Source organism: Protopterus annectens, chromosome 2.part0, assembly GCF_019279795.1.
Source record: "Protopterus annectens isolate FY-2018-M chromosome 2.part0, PAN1.0, whole genome shotgun sequence".
NCBI lineage: Eukaryota > Metazoa > Chordata > Ceratodontiformes > Protopteridae > Protopterus > Protopterus annectens.
The window spans coordinates 315,327,997-315,344,675 of record NC_056728.1 but is presented as its reverse complement, the minus strand read 5'-3'; the positions used below and the strand labels follow the sequence as shown (position 1 = coordinate 315,344,675).

At 41.2% G+C, this 16,679-nt stretch overlaps 1 protein-coding gene across 1 annotated transcript in view; it reads right to left on the bottom strand.

The window, feature by feature from the left end:
- The window catches only part of CCDC192 (coiled-coil domain containing 192), a 1,678,242-nt gene that overhangs the window by 1,056,315 nt on the left and 605,248 nt on the right, over window positions 1–16,679 (bottom strand). The gene's annotated exons all lie outside the window — the stretch shown is intronic.

Sequence of the window (16,679 nt, the reverse complement as noted above, 5' to 3'; positions counted from 1 at the left end):
GCTTTGTAAAAGTGTTTACAGAGGACCAAGTTGCTACTTCTAGAATACTTCTAGAGTTCACCTCTTTCCAGAAAACCACCAAAGAAGCCAAAGCCCTTGCAGAATGGGCCCTAACGCTGCTTTGACATGGCTTATTATGGTGAATGTAACAAAAAGCAATAGTATGGCAACCACCAGGAAATTGTCAGCTTTGACACTGTCTTACCCTTGTATGAGACAAACAGATGATTAGCTTTCTTGAAGGTCTAAAGTAGTATCTGAACTTCCTATGGACATCCAGAGTATGAAGAATTTTTCATTCCTAATTCTTGCACTCAGGAAAGAGGATTGGAAGATGAATAATCTGGCATGCTTAAAGTAAACAATAAAACTATTTTAGGCATAAAAGAATGTACAGTTATATTAGTAAACGTAACATAACAGTAGATGTTTAAATGATCACTGCTGCGATAGCCTTGGTTATACGGAATAAGGGGGGAATATAAAACAATACTTTCATCAAAATCAGTACATTCAGATTGTAAAAAAATCTTGAGGTACAACCCTCCCCCTGTAATGCCTGCTCTTCTGACAGAACATCCATGTCAGAAAGAGAGGGAAAGTACAGTTGTGTAAGTAATCTTATAACAGTAGATGTTCAAATGATCACTGTTGCAATAGCCTTAGGTATGGGGCTTATAGCCTGGAAATGATATAACAGCCAACCAGTTTCCAAAGCTTCAGGGCATCTTCTGTCTGCTCAAACTGTCAGGCAGCTGCAGCTGAGCTGACTAAAAGACAAGTTTGGATGCCGAGCCCTTCAGAGCTTTCCTGCCAACAGACAGACAGAGTGAGGCTAAGCCCTGAAAGGAAAATGCTAGGAACAAAAAAAATAAACATCACACCCTGGCATAAAGAAACACACCAAAAAAAAAAACAAAAAAAAAAAACAAGGGAAATGGAGGAAGTGGCTACTGCGCTACTGCAGCAGTGATAATTCCAACAGCTACTGTTATGGCAAGTTTACTTACACAACCGTACTGTGATCATCATATTGATCAATGCTGCAGTAGCCTTAACTATATGAGTAGATTACCATAGATTACTACATTTCGGAGATGGCAGGAGAAGAGTCTAGAAGCCCCTGGAGAATGGTCCTAGCAAACTCAGACCTGCATCTAAGGAAGGAATCAAGTTTGTAGTGTTTTGTCAAAGTATGCACTGAGGACCAAGTAGCAGCTTCTAGAATATTTTAGACTCTCAATCCCAAAAGCCATAAATAAAGCCAATGCCCTGGTGGAGTTGACCTTGACCATGCCTGAAATAGTTTTGTTATGGTGAGTATAACAATAGGAAATAGCCTTAGACAAGCATTTGGAAACTATCTGTTTTGACACAGGTTGCCCCTTCTTCTTATCTTCACAACAAATGAACAATTGATCCAAAGATCGGAAAGATTTAGTTCAGTCAAGATAGTACCTGAGCTGTCTGTGGACATCCATGGTACATAGTATCTTTTCTCTTTCATTTTTAGGTTCAGGAAAGAAAATGGGGAGATGGACAGTTTGGCTCCTCAAAGTACACTCAGATACCACTTTAGGCATAAAAGGATTAGTTCTCAAATAAAGCCCATCTCTGGAAAATGAGATAGGGTCACCTCACCTTAAGAGCTACCAAACCAGACACTCTTCTTGCAGAAGCCAGAGCAATTGTTAAAATTGTTTTCCATATTAAGATCCTCAAATCAGGCAGGTTAGCTTGTTCAAATGGAGCAAGAATTATCTTCTCTAACACAAAATTAAAATTCCAAACAGGGGCCACTGGTTTTCTTGGAGGCCTCTTATGTAAAACCCCTTTCAAAAACATTTTGACCAGACGCATTGAAATGGCCAAAAAATGAACCTGATAGGCAGTAAAAAAGGGCATAGAATAGTAACTCACACAAATATTGTAAAAACAGAGAACAATGAGTCCTGGATGGGTGCTGGCTATGTTGTTGGCACCATCTAGAAAACCTTTTCCATTTGCTAATATAAGATTTTCTTGCCTCCATTAGAAGCTCCTGTATGCCATCAATAAACAGGTACTTAAAAGGAATTAAGATCCTATCATCCAGGCAGCTGAAGTAGGAGTGCATCAAACATGTCTGTTCTTTGTGAGTATATCTGGAAAAGAAACTTGCCAGTTGAATTTTCAGAGAAGAGGCAAGGATGTCTACTTGAGGAACTCCCCAGAGATGAACTGAATCTTGGAAGACCACCGATCTAGCTGCCATCTGTGAGGGTCTGCCCTGGTCCTGCTCAGCTTATCTAATACAAAATTTTGCTCAGACATAATGTAGGATGCCTATAGAGTGAGATTGTGCTGTGAAGCTATATATTAAGCTAACATGGCAAGTCTGAAAAGGGGATATGACTTCTTTCTCCCTGCTTGTTGATGTACCACTTGACTGTGCTATTGTCTGTAACAACTTGAGGAAATCCATGAAACCAAAGATGATTTAGTGAGTTAAGTGACTTGAATAGGGCAATAAAAATATCTATGTGCTTGCATCTGTCATTGGTGCACCACACACCCTGCACTTTTATTCTTTCTGAAACTGGTCCCCAGGCAAAGTCCGAGGCATCTGTGGTGACTGACTGCTTTGGAAGAGGGCAGAAGAAGGAGAGGCCTTGATCTAAGGATATCTGTTTTTGTATCAAATGATTTCTCTTCTGACAATCCCCAACATGGGGATCTTGAAAGACAAAATGTATTGGTGCTAGGACCAAAGATACGTCAGATACCACTGTATCTTTCTCATGTGGAGTATTGCAGGATGTATCTTGAGACTCATAGAGGGCTTGCAAACCAAAATCCTGAGGTATACCCTCTCAGCAACTAAAGTCTGATTGGAAAACCTTGCAAACAGATCTAGATATAGACCTATTTTTTCCTGTGGTAGAAAAGCTCTTTGAACTGGGGTGAGTAATTAATATACCAGAAACACAATTCTGTGTGAAGAAGTAAAAAAAGACTTGAATGTTCTCCTGGAATCCTAGCTTGTGTAACAGATCTCTCACTCAATAGTCAGATTCCTGATAATTTGAAAAAGACTCTGGAAAGATAATCAAGTCATCTAAATGTAGAAAAAAATGTGGATACACTGTAACCTGCAATAAACTATGACTAGAGCAAGACACTTTGTGAACACTTGTGGTGCTGTGGATAGTCCAAAGGGTAAAGCAGAAAACTGATAATGTGATTGAGACACACAAAACCTTGAGAAACATCTGAAGTCTGGATGGACAGGGATGTGATGACATCTTTTAAGTCTAGTGTTATGAGGAAACTTGAAAGAGAAAGAAGAGGTAACAGATTGTGAAGTGACATCATTTTGAATTTAGGCAATATCACAGACAGATTTAGGAAGGAAACATCCAGAACTGGTCTCCAAGCATCTTCTTTCTTTGACACTAAGACCATTCTAGTATTAAAACCCTTCCCCACTTAGGAAGAAGGAACTGGTTCTATCACTGCTTGGAACAGCATGTGATTAAAAACCAGTAGGGAAAAAAGTTAATTTACATATGTGTTGTCTATTTTCATTCTTCATCAAATGATTAGTTCAGATTTGACTAGTATCTGACTCGGATGCTTCTTCCAGATTTTCAGATGAAAACTCTGGAGCTCCTCCCTTTACCCATAACACCCCACCAGCCTAACATTCCTCAGATCAAGTTTGCTGTTCATAGGAGTCAATGGATAATACCTTAAGAAAACTCAAGAAGAAAAAGAATAAGGAAAAAGAGCTGGAGCTCAAACAAGAAACAACAGTCCCAAAGTTATACACTTAGGTCTCTCCAGGAGCAAAGGGAAGGGGGTTAGGAAGGCAGGAAGTTGAGGAACAATGAAAATGGACAACACAGATGTAACATTATGGTGCATAAATAACCTTTATATCTAACATTGTCATTTTCATTCATTTCTCAATTGAAGGGACAGAGTCCCCAGCTAGATGAGCCTTGGGTGGTCCTCATGGAATGATATTTTTGAGTACTGCACAGCCACAAGCAGCTCTGTCCCTAGAAACCAAATCCAATTTGTAATGAGCAATAAAGGTATGAGCATCGGACAAAGTTGCAGCTGCACAAATGTAACATATGGAAGCTATTGCCCAAAAGGCTGAGGACACAGCCATAGATCTTATCGAATGAGCTCTAGGAGGCTTAGGCAAGAATAACCCTATTTTACTATAGACAAGGGAGATACAATCAGTTAACCATTTGGCCAGTGTAAGTTTAGAAACTGACTTGCCCAATTTGTTAGGTGAAAAGGATACAAACAACTGGTCAGTTTTCTGAAAATCTTTGGTTCAATGGAGATAAAACCAAAATTGTCTATGTACATCCAAAGGATGGAACATGTACTCTCCTTTTTTGATAAATTTCGAAAGAAAACCAGGAGGTTACTGACCTGGCTGATATTAGACTCAGAAGCTACCTTAGGCAAAAAAGACAAGCTCTTCTCTAAGGAAACCCTGACTTTGTGGAAAACCAGGTAAGAATGTTTGGAAGATAGAGCATATAGTTCAGATACTCATCTATCTGATGTAACAGTGACAAGACAATGGTTTTCCAAGACAAAATATAGAGTCTGGCCTGGTTGAAGGCTCAAAGGGGCCTTGGGTCACAGCTTGAAGTAAAATAGTTAAATCCCCAGGAGAAGTGGGATCCTTCAGTGGAGGTCTAAGTAAAATAAATTCTTTGAGACAGGATTTGCATAATTCAGAAGAAGTTAAGGAAGAATTATTTCTACCTAGATGGAAGCTTGAAATGGCAGTCAACTGGACCTTAATAGTACAACAACTAGTCCCATCATTGAATATTGAAGCTAAAAAGTCAAGTACAGCTGGTAAAGGGGTAGAAAAGGGTGTCCAGATCCCTCTTAAGGGCCCAGAACACAAATCTCTTCCATTTACTTTTGTAAATCTTTCTAGGAGAAGCTTTCTGAGAAGATAACAAAATACAATGAACCTGGGAGGACAGCCTGGGCTGTCTAGCAATCAGTGGAACTGGAGAAACCATGTAGTTTGTCTGAGGCCTGTTATGTCCAGATGAGTTATACCTGTCGGGTTAGACAGGAGGTTGAGACTGGGATCCAGTATCCAGGGTGGATGTAGAAGATGAGGCCAGAGGAAGGGAAAACAAATTCAATGAGGCCAAAAAGGTGCAATAAGGATCACTGTGCTCCTAAACCGGTATGCTTTCTGTAGAAATTTGGGGATAAGAGGTAATGAGGAGTAAGCTTAAAGAAGACCAGAGGGCCAGTTGTGAAATAGAGCATCTCTTGGTGATTCCCCCATTGGTGGGGTCAGGGCAAAGAATATGCTGCACTTGCTGTTGAGGGGAGAAGCGAAAAGGCTGGAGTATGGCTGGCTGCATTGATGGAAAATTGTCTTTGCCACTTTGACATTGAGAGACCACCTGTGAAGCATCACAATGGACCTGCTTAGTTTGTCTGCAATCACAGCTTTCCCCGGTATGTGCACTGCTATGAGAAAGTGGCCATTTGTCCATTGCCACATTCTCAGTACTTCTTGACATAGTGGGTAAGATCTGGTTCTCCCCTTCCATGCCTGGAGTAAAATGAGGTCTATACGTTCATCAGCTGAGAGGGGTCAGCCAACACATAGCCAGGCCAGACCCAAAAGCCTCCAAGAACACAGACTCCTCTTTGGATGGGTTGTTGGTAGACCAACCACCTTTTTGCCTTAGGAGTTCAAGAATGTCTCCAAAAGAGAGGTCTTCAGGTGATGATCTGGGGGACCTTTCCCATTCATCAAAACTGGTGTATTTAGTGAGAGAGTCCTGAGAGGAATCCGAGTGCCTCCTTTTACACATTTTCTTCCAAGGGACCTCATCAGAGGAATGGTCTGGTGAGGTATCAGAACTGACAGGAGAGTCCTGAGGGACTGACTGGAACTTGATTAGGCTGGCTGTCCCAGTGTAATAGAAGACTGAGGCTCACAACAGTGATATGATCCGACAGGGGTAGTGATGCCCTTTTTCCTAGGTAAAGAGAAAGTCCACTCCACAATCTTGAAGGCGCAGTGCCTAGGGGAAATTGAAGCCAGAGGTAGCAGAGCTGACATTTCCTGCACCACCAAACCCTGAAACCCTGTAAACCTGAGGATGGAGTCAAACCCAAGCTGTCCACAGCTAAAGATCCAAGGGGCAGGATGGCTCCAGCAACTTCAGAGTTAATCCTCATCCCCCAAATCCACTGATGACTTTTCATTTATGAGTGTGTTCTGGCTCTGAAAGGCTCAGAGATGGACAGGTCAGGGAAGTGACCAGAGTTGAAGAATGAACTATCTTTAGATCTGTTGAGGATACCCCAGGGATTTCAGATCCAAGATGCCTGAAACAACAGGCCAGATTGGAGAAGGCAAAAGTAAAGGAGGACTAGTCAGAGGCAGACTTAGAGATCCGATGGGAGCCACAGCCAGAATCACCCCCATCTGGATTTGAGCTCTGAGGAATTTCCTCATCATCCTATCCACTTCAGCCTCAGGCAAATTCCTGGAAGACCTGAGTGAGGAGCTAGTGGATGGTGACCTCGAGTGCTTGTGAGGACTCTCCCACAAAAATGGGGAAGGGAGTCAAGAAAATATTGCATCTGGCAAACAAAAAGGTGACCAGATCTGAGACAATTATGTTTTCAGAGCAATGGGATCTGTAGTCTTCGGACCCAACTTTTTTGACATTTTGGGAGGTGGCTCTAAGGAAAGAGCCAAAGATGTTGTAGGGTCCAGAAATCTCTTTCTAGAGTCTTGTCTTTGGGAGCCAAGTCGGGCTTCCTTTTGTTGGATTTTTGACAGGGTTTGAGCCCCAGCTGGAACAGAGAAAGAAGAAGGGGAAGGAAGAAGACCCTTCAGATCCAGTTTGTTGTGCCTGTCTGTGAGTACCCTGGATCTGAAGGTGGCACAAACTGAAAAATCTACATCTAAATGGCAGTGCCCAAACAACTGATGCATTCCTTGTGTGCATCTGAATTAGGTATTTTGTGCCCAAAGGAGATGAATTTCTTTAAGCCAGTTAGTCTATCAGCCTTCCTGTATGTTAGTTCTAAAAAGGGAAGGCCCAAAAAGAAAATCACTACAAATATGAAAAATTATAATGCCTTTTTTTTTGGAAAAGAAGAAAGCCGAAGTACCAACAATGTTACTGGAAGAAAATACAGAGTCTTGGTAAAAGTTACAGAAGAAAGAAGACTTGACCAAAGAAGAACTTTATTGTAATAAAGGGAGGAAGGTGACAGTAATTCAGAGGATAGCCTATCAGAATAAACATTTGAAAGGACTCACTTTTTTAACCTTGAAAAGACACCAATAGCTTGGGAGAGGATCCACATCTGTAGCAATATGGTGGCAAATGAGATTAGAGTTATGTTAGGCTGGTGGGGCACTGTGGGTAAAGGGAGGAGCTTAAGAGTTTGGATCAGAAGATCTAGAAGAACTGGCTGTGTTGGATCTGAACCCATCAGTTGAGGAATGAATGAAAATGACAATGTCACATCAAAAGGGTCTGATATGGAGGATGAGGAATGACACCATGGAAAAGAGGAATTCCTCCCACTGCAGCCTGTAACCTTGATGAATGAGCTTCAGAATCAATTTGTCTGAAACTGTCTGTTGCCAAAGGGAAAAAAAAATTAGAGTCAGAATATTTGGAAGAAAAAAGGGGACAGGGTGAGGAAGGGGGTAACTGGGTCTCTTGAATAATGACTCCTCAAATCTGACAGTTGGCTTAGAGGATTAAGGAGCTGTTAATAAGCAGTTCCTGTGGTACAGTTGTGCAAGATTTGATTCCCTCAGCCTCCATTGCCTAACTGTGTGACTCTGAGCAAGTCATTTAACCAAACACCGGTCCTGGGCTGGGTCTGTAAAAAGTCCATGGAGGTCAGTGCCCTACCCCAGAAAACAAATAAGTAAATAAATAGTCACTCAGACTTGTTGGACTGTCCTTTGTTTTGGGAGGTTTGAGGCTTCTTTTTCAACCCCCCTTGCCATTTCTTCTTAAATGCCTTTTATCTGTATTTTATTGAGACGGTTTATTCTGCTTTTTTTTGCCAAAAATGGATGAGGAGTTACAGAATCCCTTAGAAAATTTGGAAAAGGAGGGCTGAAGAATCTTAGAGAGTCTCTGGATCAGCTTAACCCATTCATCACACTTTTTGTTCACCTCTGCAGCAAACGAGCTAAAAAATAAATCTTTATCCAAAGGGGAATTTAAAATCTCATTTTAACATCATCTCAGAGGTTCTGAGAATGCAGCTATGCAAACCTCCTCAAAACAGTCCTAGTGGATATAGTCCTGGAAGATGTATCAACAGAGTCGTACACACAAACTGCAAACAATGAGTAGTGACAACAGAAGAAACTAAATCATTTAAAGCAGATTTTTCCTCATAAGAAGAAACTGCAGATAAAGCAGTCCTCATACTTTCACAATTTGTCAGAACACACTTTAGCATATGAGCCTGACAGTTCATAATTCTGAAAAATCAAAATTGCAGAATTATACATTTTTTTACCATCTTTTCCAATAATTTTCCCATCCTTATCAGAAAGAGTAAGATTGGAATTAACTAAGCAGTTAGCAACTGTGTGATCAACTAAAGCTATAGCTACTGGGTCACATTTTGAAACAGTATATAAAAATGGGTCTATATCACATCAGCGAACGCTAAAAATAGCGAACACTGATATATCGAACTTCAAAGTCCAAAAGCTAAAAACAGCAAAGGAATGTATTTTTCCCAGGGAAAAACTTCACTGATCAGAAAAGAAAGAGTATACAGTCAAAATTAAGTAGGGGGCTTTGCATCCCACACTCCCCAACTTAAATATACCAACTCCGAGATCACACCACATTGGAGAAAACAGCAAAGCCTGGAGAATGGTCCCTGAGAAAAAATTTGCTGATCTGTTCCTTCGCTGTTTTCAGCCTTCAGACTTTGAAGTTCGATATATCAGCGTTCACTATTTTTAGCGTTCGCTGATGTGATATAGACCCTATAAAAACTTAAAAGACTAAGGAACTTTATACATCATATCTATCTTTTTAGGGGCTGCTGGCTATCAAGAAAAGTACAGGCAGTAACACACACTTCCTCTAAGGCTGACAAATTAGGAGAATGGGGTGTAGTTTCTGGAAATTCCTTCTGTAAAAACTCATAGTATTTTCTGAGGGACTGGGAAACCTGTGTTCTCCCACTGAAAACACTGGCATATCCTAGCAATACTCTCACAGAAACAGAAACCCCATTGGGGGAATCAGAAACTGAGCTGTCCTCTGAGTATGAATCGGAAATCTGAGAAGAAAACCCTCTATCTTTCCCTTCATCTTCCTGTTCAGATTCTCTTTTCAGGAAAACAGGTATCACGTTCTTTTACCAGAAGCTTCTTTACAAGGATCGAAATCCTGAATTAAACCCTGAGCCAGACCAGTAAACTACTCCTGTCTAAGGAAATTTGAGAATGAGTAATTACATGCTTAACTTTGTTTCGTTTTGATAGGAAAATGTCGGCCAACCATGTTACTAATGACAGCAGCAGCTTCTTCAGGGATGGGCACAGCATTTTTACATATCAGGGAAGCCTTCTCTGTTCCTTCTTCCAGGACAGACTCTTCCTAGCCCACTGAGAGGACTCCAGCAGCCACAGAGGACATTGCTAACCCCTGGCCCGTAATGGCTTTAGGTGCTAGACCATAGTGATCCGGGTAAAAGATGAATGGTCTGAGATACAAGAAATGACCACAGCAGAGTCACCCACATGCAACTGAGTCAAATTGCTAGCTTGTTATGGTGGCAAACGCTATTTGCTTAATTTTTTTCTTTTAGTGGCTGGAAGAAGGACCAAACATGCGACCAGTAGTTTGCTCCCTGGTCAAGCCAAAAATGCTGCCTCTTTCCTGAGAAAGTCAAGCATCAAATGCCTGCAAAAATTATGCCTTTAAATGTCACTTTTTTCACAGAAAAACAGTCAAAAGCACTTAAAACACTTTGCCAACCACATATGAATAAATTTCTACACACAAAAAATTGTTTTTGAGTTACTTTATACACATTTTAAACTTACAGAAGAAAGGGTGCTCCTGTTTAAAAGTATGATACAGCTTTGTAAAAGTCTGTTAAAACACAAAACCCTAGCTTTAAAATAACTTTCCTGAAGAGGAAAAATGATAAAACACAAACAATATTTAGAAAATGGAATTTTTTTCCCCAAAGGAAACTTAACTGCTCAGCAAAGGAACAGCATCATGCTGACCATTGATCCTTGAAAGCCCTAGAGGAGCATAATCTTTGGTGGCAGTAAAGCTCTGAAGGGTTTGGCATCCAAATCTTCCTTAAATCAGCTCAGCTTGAGCTGCCTGATAGTTTGAGTGCATGGAAGGTGCCTTGAATTTTTGGAAGCTGACCGGCTGTCATATACTTGGCAGGATATAAACCATAAAAATTAGACAACTGCAGCAGTCATTAATATAATGAACACCTTTTTTTCTTTTTCTTGCCTAAGGAAGACAAGGAAAAAACACCAATAAGTTCTTTAGCAAATCCCAATAAATCATCTCTACTCCTAACAGGAGACTGGAAAGCTTTCTCACTATGTTTCCCTTTCCTGGGCAACTCCCTGGAAAAGGACTGAGTCTCCACTGGCATAATAAAAACAGCAACAAATCCCCTTCTCTGAGCTAAGAGAAGAACCTTCACCAGCCCCTTCCTTTAAGACAGACAGAAGTGGTTCTCCCTTGCCTACCAAGGGCATCCCTACAGTAGCAGAGAACATGGCTATCCCAGGTCTTTGAAGATTGTATATGCCAGACCAAGATGACCAAGGCAGAAACAGGTGTAGTCTGAGGAACAACATGCAGCCACAGCAAAGTCACACACCAGCAGCTTAGGTGCAACAAGAGTTGGCCTGACACTCACAGGTTCCCTGACAATGTTTTTTATTCTTCTGGACAGGGGAAGATGAAACTATGGAGACCAGGGATTGCTCCATCAGTAAACCGAGAAAGAGACGTTGAAAGTATATAGCAGAACCTAGACTAGTCGTTAAAGTCTACAGTAGTAAACAAGTGGTTCGGATATAAGTAAACCAGTGTTAGTCTCCAACAAGCACAGTATTCTGTCAGCAATACACAAATATACATAATAGAATTTTTCTCACAAAACTTTCACATAAGCATTTACACATACACTCCCATAGAAATGTAATGACAGTCCAAAAGACTGTACATTTAATAACAAAACCATATACTTGAATCAGAAAAACAAATTTTCCTCAGCAAAATAAAATTAGTGGAATATTTTCTTCAACAGGAGATTTAACTGCTCTTCCTTGATAAATCACTAGCCAATGGAGAGTTCCATGAGTCCGCTGAATGAGAGCTTTTTGGTTGCAAAAAGGCTCTGAAGGTTTTGCACTTTGACTGTCCCTGCATGGAGCTGTGTTTGAGCTCTTGGCAGTTGAGGCATGTGGAAGGCACCCTTTAGCTTTGAAAGCTGGCCTGTCTTCTGGGGTTTACTTTCTTCAGTTCCTGTTCTGGGATGTTCACTATAAATACATATGTTTTTTTCCTTGGTTTACTTTAGGAACTCATTTCTACTATGATTTTCTCATCAGGGATACCATCAGGAAATGACAAGCATTTCCCTCTTCCATCAGAACTTACTAATTACTTGAATGCATATGGGTGCTGATATAACATTACTATTATTATGCAATTAGTTGGCTTCATAGCTCTCAAAACTGATTAGATCTAGGATTATGTCCTCTGATCTAGCCTCCATACTCCTAGAATTAATGACATTTTTATAAAGTTAGACCTGTTTAAAATAACTAATTCATGGCTACATAAGGATTCATTTTCAGTAACTGCATAAGGACTGGTAACTAAGAAACATCTATTCTAAAGAGTAAGAAAATACTCTTTTTTGGACTGTCTTCTAAGATTTCCAAAGGCAAATGCTATGATTTTTAATGATTAGTGATTGAAAGATATGGTTACCTCATAGCTCCTACTATAACATGCACAAATTTGCACACAACAGTATACACTTAGTTTACAATCTGGGATTTCTGAATTTTGTAGAGATGATAATCTGAAAGGAGGCAATCTGATTTGTGGCATCCAGATGGCATCCAGCAAATTCCAGGCTGCATACCGGTTGCAGATTGGATTTTTCATAGTTCACACCAATGCCCAAGGGTAGACATAGCTGAAGCAAATAGTCCCTGACCTGGATTATAGATGCCTTTGTGGTTGTGTGAGGAGCCAGTCATCCAGATAAGGAAAGGCCTGGAACCCCTGCAGCCTGAGTCAGGCTGTGACCTCTCTGACATGCACTTGATGAATGCCTGGGGGTCTGTGGTGAGCCCAAAGGGCAATGCCCATAACTGATAATGTCTGGCTCCCAACCGGAAGTGCATGAACCTTCTGGGGTGCCTTGCAATTTGTATGTGATAGCATGCACCCTACCAAGCCCTTCTAGTCATCCTTCCTCAGCATTGGGAGAATGGACTGCAAGGTGACCATCCTGAATTTGGTCTGTTTTATGAAGCAATTCAAAGCACTGTGGTCCAGAATGTGCCTGAGATCTTTGTTAATCTTTGTCACTAAAAGAATCTTGAGTAGACCCCAGATCCTCTTTGGTCTAGTTAGACGTCTTGGATAACATGATTGTAAAGCAGCTTTTTCTCTATTGTTGCTTCCCTTTGCTGATAGGGTGAACTGTCAGGAAGAGATTTTCAATGCTCCCTTGGAGCATAGAAAAGGGATTGAATAATCTCTGGATAAGACCCTCAATACATAAGCACCTGAGTGATGGACTCCCAAGCTTCTTGGTGGAAAGCCAGGCACTCCCCTGACTGCCTTCACAGTGTGGTGGTTGGGTAATCTTTTAAGGGAGTTGAAAGAGCCTCCCACAGAAGGGACCTAAGAAATCCTGGTTTTGTGGACAACCCCTGTTGAAGTTGCCCCCTGCTATAGTGGGGGACATGATCACCAACTGTGTGCTGGAAGAACTGCTGCAAATTGCAAATAGCAGATGTTCCCTCCTTCTGAGTAAAGAAATGTATCCTAATGGCATACAGTGTCTTCCCTTCCTGTTCAGTCTATGTCAGAGTACCTTTGACTTTGGGACCAAACAGGGTAGGATGATAGTATGGGGCATTTAGAAAGGATACCTTAATGCAATCCTCAAAATTACATAAGCACATCCATGCATGATGAGGCATCGTAATACCAGTGTCTGCTTCCCAGGCCATACCACCACCAGCATTCAAAAGAAGCCTCATAGACACGTTATAAATGGATTGCATTGTGGACAGCTGAGCCTCTAGAGACTTTTGAGACTGCTACAGTTGCAATATCAATAACGTCTTCAACATCTCTATAACTAAATATCTCCAGAGTCTAATCAGATCAGCCAAATAGTTCAGCACATGCAAAAAAAAGGTGGCTGATGCAGAGGTGCACATCCAGAGATGGTCCAACATCCAATACTCCATATTCAGGGGTGGACAGTATAGCACTCCTTGGAGACCTCCTTCTTGTTAGTAGCAGTAACCACAATGGCATCCACTGATGGACCCTTAGTCCTAGAATGTCTATCCTTGGAAGGTGCACCAGATCCACATCCAGCTTCTTCTGGGGGGATTGACTCAAACATTATCACCAGGCCCTCTGGATTACTAGGTCGATGAAGGCATCTGGAGGGGGCACCAACCAGGATGTGGATGGCCCCATGCCAAAAGCTTCAAGAAATACCAACTTCCCAGGGGTGGGAGCTTCTGTGGTCTCTTCAAATGCAATAAGTCACCAAAGGAGAAATCTTCATGGGGGGATTTTGGGGACCCCCCTCCCCTTCATTTTGGTCAGTATCCTCAGTGAGCGACTCATCTGGGAAGTTCAGTTGCTTCCTTTTGCATCTGTTCCTTTATGTGAATCTACCAGGAAGGGAAGTCCTGGGAGATACTGAAGAGGAGAGAGACCCTGTATCATGGGAAGGCTTGAGACGTAATGGCCCTAGCTGTCCCTGAGTCAGCTGTTGTGAGCCCAAGAAACCAGATGAGTGACAGAACTCAGATGGGTCCAACTTAGTAACTGAAGCTGCAGTCTACAATCAAGAAAGAATCATCTCTAAAACATCGAACACTGACACCGAGGAGGACGAATGGACATAGTCCTCTGTGGATCCACAGAGCCGAGAGAGAAACTCATGCTCCATGCCAAACCTTTTTGGTCCAATGTTGAGATCAGAGCCAAACTATCTAAGGGGAAAACACCCAAGGGAAGGGGTGGCTCCAAAAACCTCTCAGAGTTGATCCCAACCTTGGAGCATGAGCCTAGATGCTTCAGCTCCAAGATGCACTTGGCTCTGACAGGTTCATCTCCCAAGCCGCTGCTTGTAAATGTTTTATCTCCCAAGTCCCTGCTTACACTTACCAAGGGTACCAGACCTTGTTGGACATTGGGGATGCATGGTTAGACTTAAAAAGGCCCTAAAGGTTGTTAGTCTACTACACACCAATGAACCTATGAACAGGACTGGAGTCAAGAACATCAAGGATGAAGCTTACAGCTAGCCAGCCAAGCTGCTGGCACCAACATGGAGAAGACAAAGGGGCAGTAAGACATGTGAACCCTGGCACAGAAGGATGGGCCAAAGGAGGAACAAACAAGGATGGTACCAAGAGAAAAGGACCATTTGATCTCAGAGCTAAGGCAGAAGAACTGATCCTAATGAACATCTGGACCTGTAGAAAGTGCTTGTGAACTTCTTCAGTTCTGAACCCTTAATATTTCTGACTGATCTGGCAGACCTTGAAGATGCCACAGACAGTGGATTAATGGACTTAACTGTAGCCGGATCTGCACTCTGGATCTGAAAAGGGAGGTTTGGGTCCAGGGTGAGAATGGCTCTGACAATAATTGCACAGGTGTAATTTATAAAAATGCAGAGTGAAGTTTTGCCGAGGAGGAAGAAGCAGGACCTGTGGTAAGGAAGAGACTAGGAATGCTAAGTTTTGGAGAATTTGATGACTCTAATCCCAAAGTGGAAGTAATGGGTGATGGGCTCCAAGGGGTAACCAAATGCACTCTTGGAGCTGAAACCAGAGACAAAGACCCTTGGATCTTCAGATATAGCTGCCCTTCCATGGGTGTAGAGGAGCACTTGTGCTCCAACATCTCTTTAACTTTGCTTTTCTCTTTCCATACCTTCTTTCTCTCTTTTTCCGTTATCCTTATCTTACTTTTTCTCCCTGGAATTTTTAGCAGGGGAAGAGGATGACATAGATACAAAAGAGGTAGTATCTGGTGGGAGTAGCGCTAATCTGCCTGCAATGTAGTATTTACAAATAAAGTGATATCTCCAGATAGGAGGCAGTTTTCAGAGTCCTACTTTCATTTTTAACCACCTTTCTGTTGTGTGATACTGCAAATAATCTTTCCACCACTATATTCTTTCGGAAAACATAGTACATCAACAGGGACACTGCTATTTTTTTTGTTTCTGTAACCCATGAGTTTTTAGACTGGTGAGGTTTTTAACAGAGGTTTTTTTAAGTTGGTTCCCCAACCACAGGAATGGGATTTACTTCCAGGACTTGGTTTAGAAGACACTATTTGTTTGGTTTTCTTTCAGACTGTGGTATACAGCTTTGTTTATGTTTTAAAGTTGTGTTCAAGTAAAACAACATATGAGTCAGATGATTCTTGGCCCTAATTGCCAAAGCACTACAAGCATAAATCTTACTGCACTTGACCAGCAACTTGTCCTTTCTGTTAAAATGAAGAATTTTGGGTAGCACAGAGAATGCACTGTGAAGATCAGATTAAGCAGGAAGCAGGAATAGCTTAACTGGAAGAGTTAGATGATTAACTGAAATAAAATTAAGAATTATTCTTAGACTTTAATAACATGTCAGCAGAACCATGAACAGTATACTGAGATTCAGAATGGATTATTTTTCATAAATTATGAAATGCTTTAAATAAAGTAAGAATTCTTATCACATAATCTGTTACCTTCACCATCTGTAACAGTCTCCTGTTTGGAGACAAAATATCTGTCAAAGCCAGTTATAATTCTCCCCTACAGCATTCATGGTTTCACTGACATGTAATTACTTCTGGTGGAGAATGAAGAATATTTTTTTTATGATCAGAAAGCTGTACTGTGCATAAATGGAAAGGTAAACAACTCTTCTTCAGAAGAAACTGGGAAAGGATTTCTACATCTTTTCTCTTTATTATTTAAGTCCATCATAGTTATCTGTATAGGGAAGTTTGCTCTGAAGCAAAAATTAGCCACATCACAAAACGAAACAATAAATTCTCATAGAAAGCAGATGGTGTACAGTAGAAATGTGTTCCGATAAGGGAGAAACCACTAGATGGTGCAAGAGGCAACAGTGCCAAATAGGAGCATTCCACAAGGAGCTTAGAAAGCTACATTTTGTGCTGAATAAATACTTCTGCATTAAAAAGGGAAAACTGTACTAAATTTTAAGTAACACCTACAGTGTCATTTCCATGCCGTTCGGAATCCAAGGTGGCAGCTACTCAACAGATGGTCATGGAGGATGTAAGAGCTAATAAATCCACAATGGAAGCTTTAACTACTTTGATGCAGGTTACAACAAA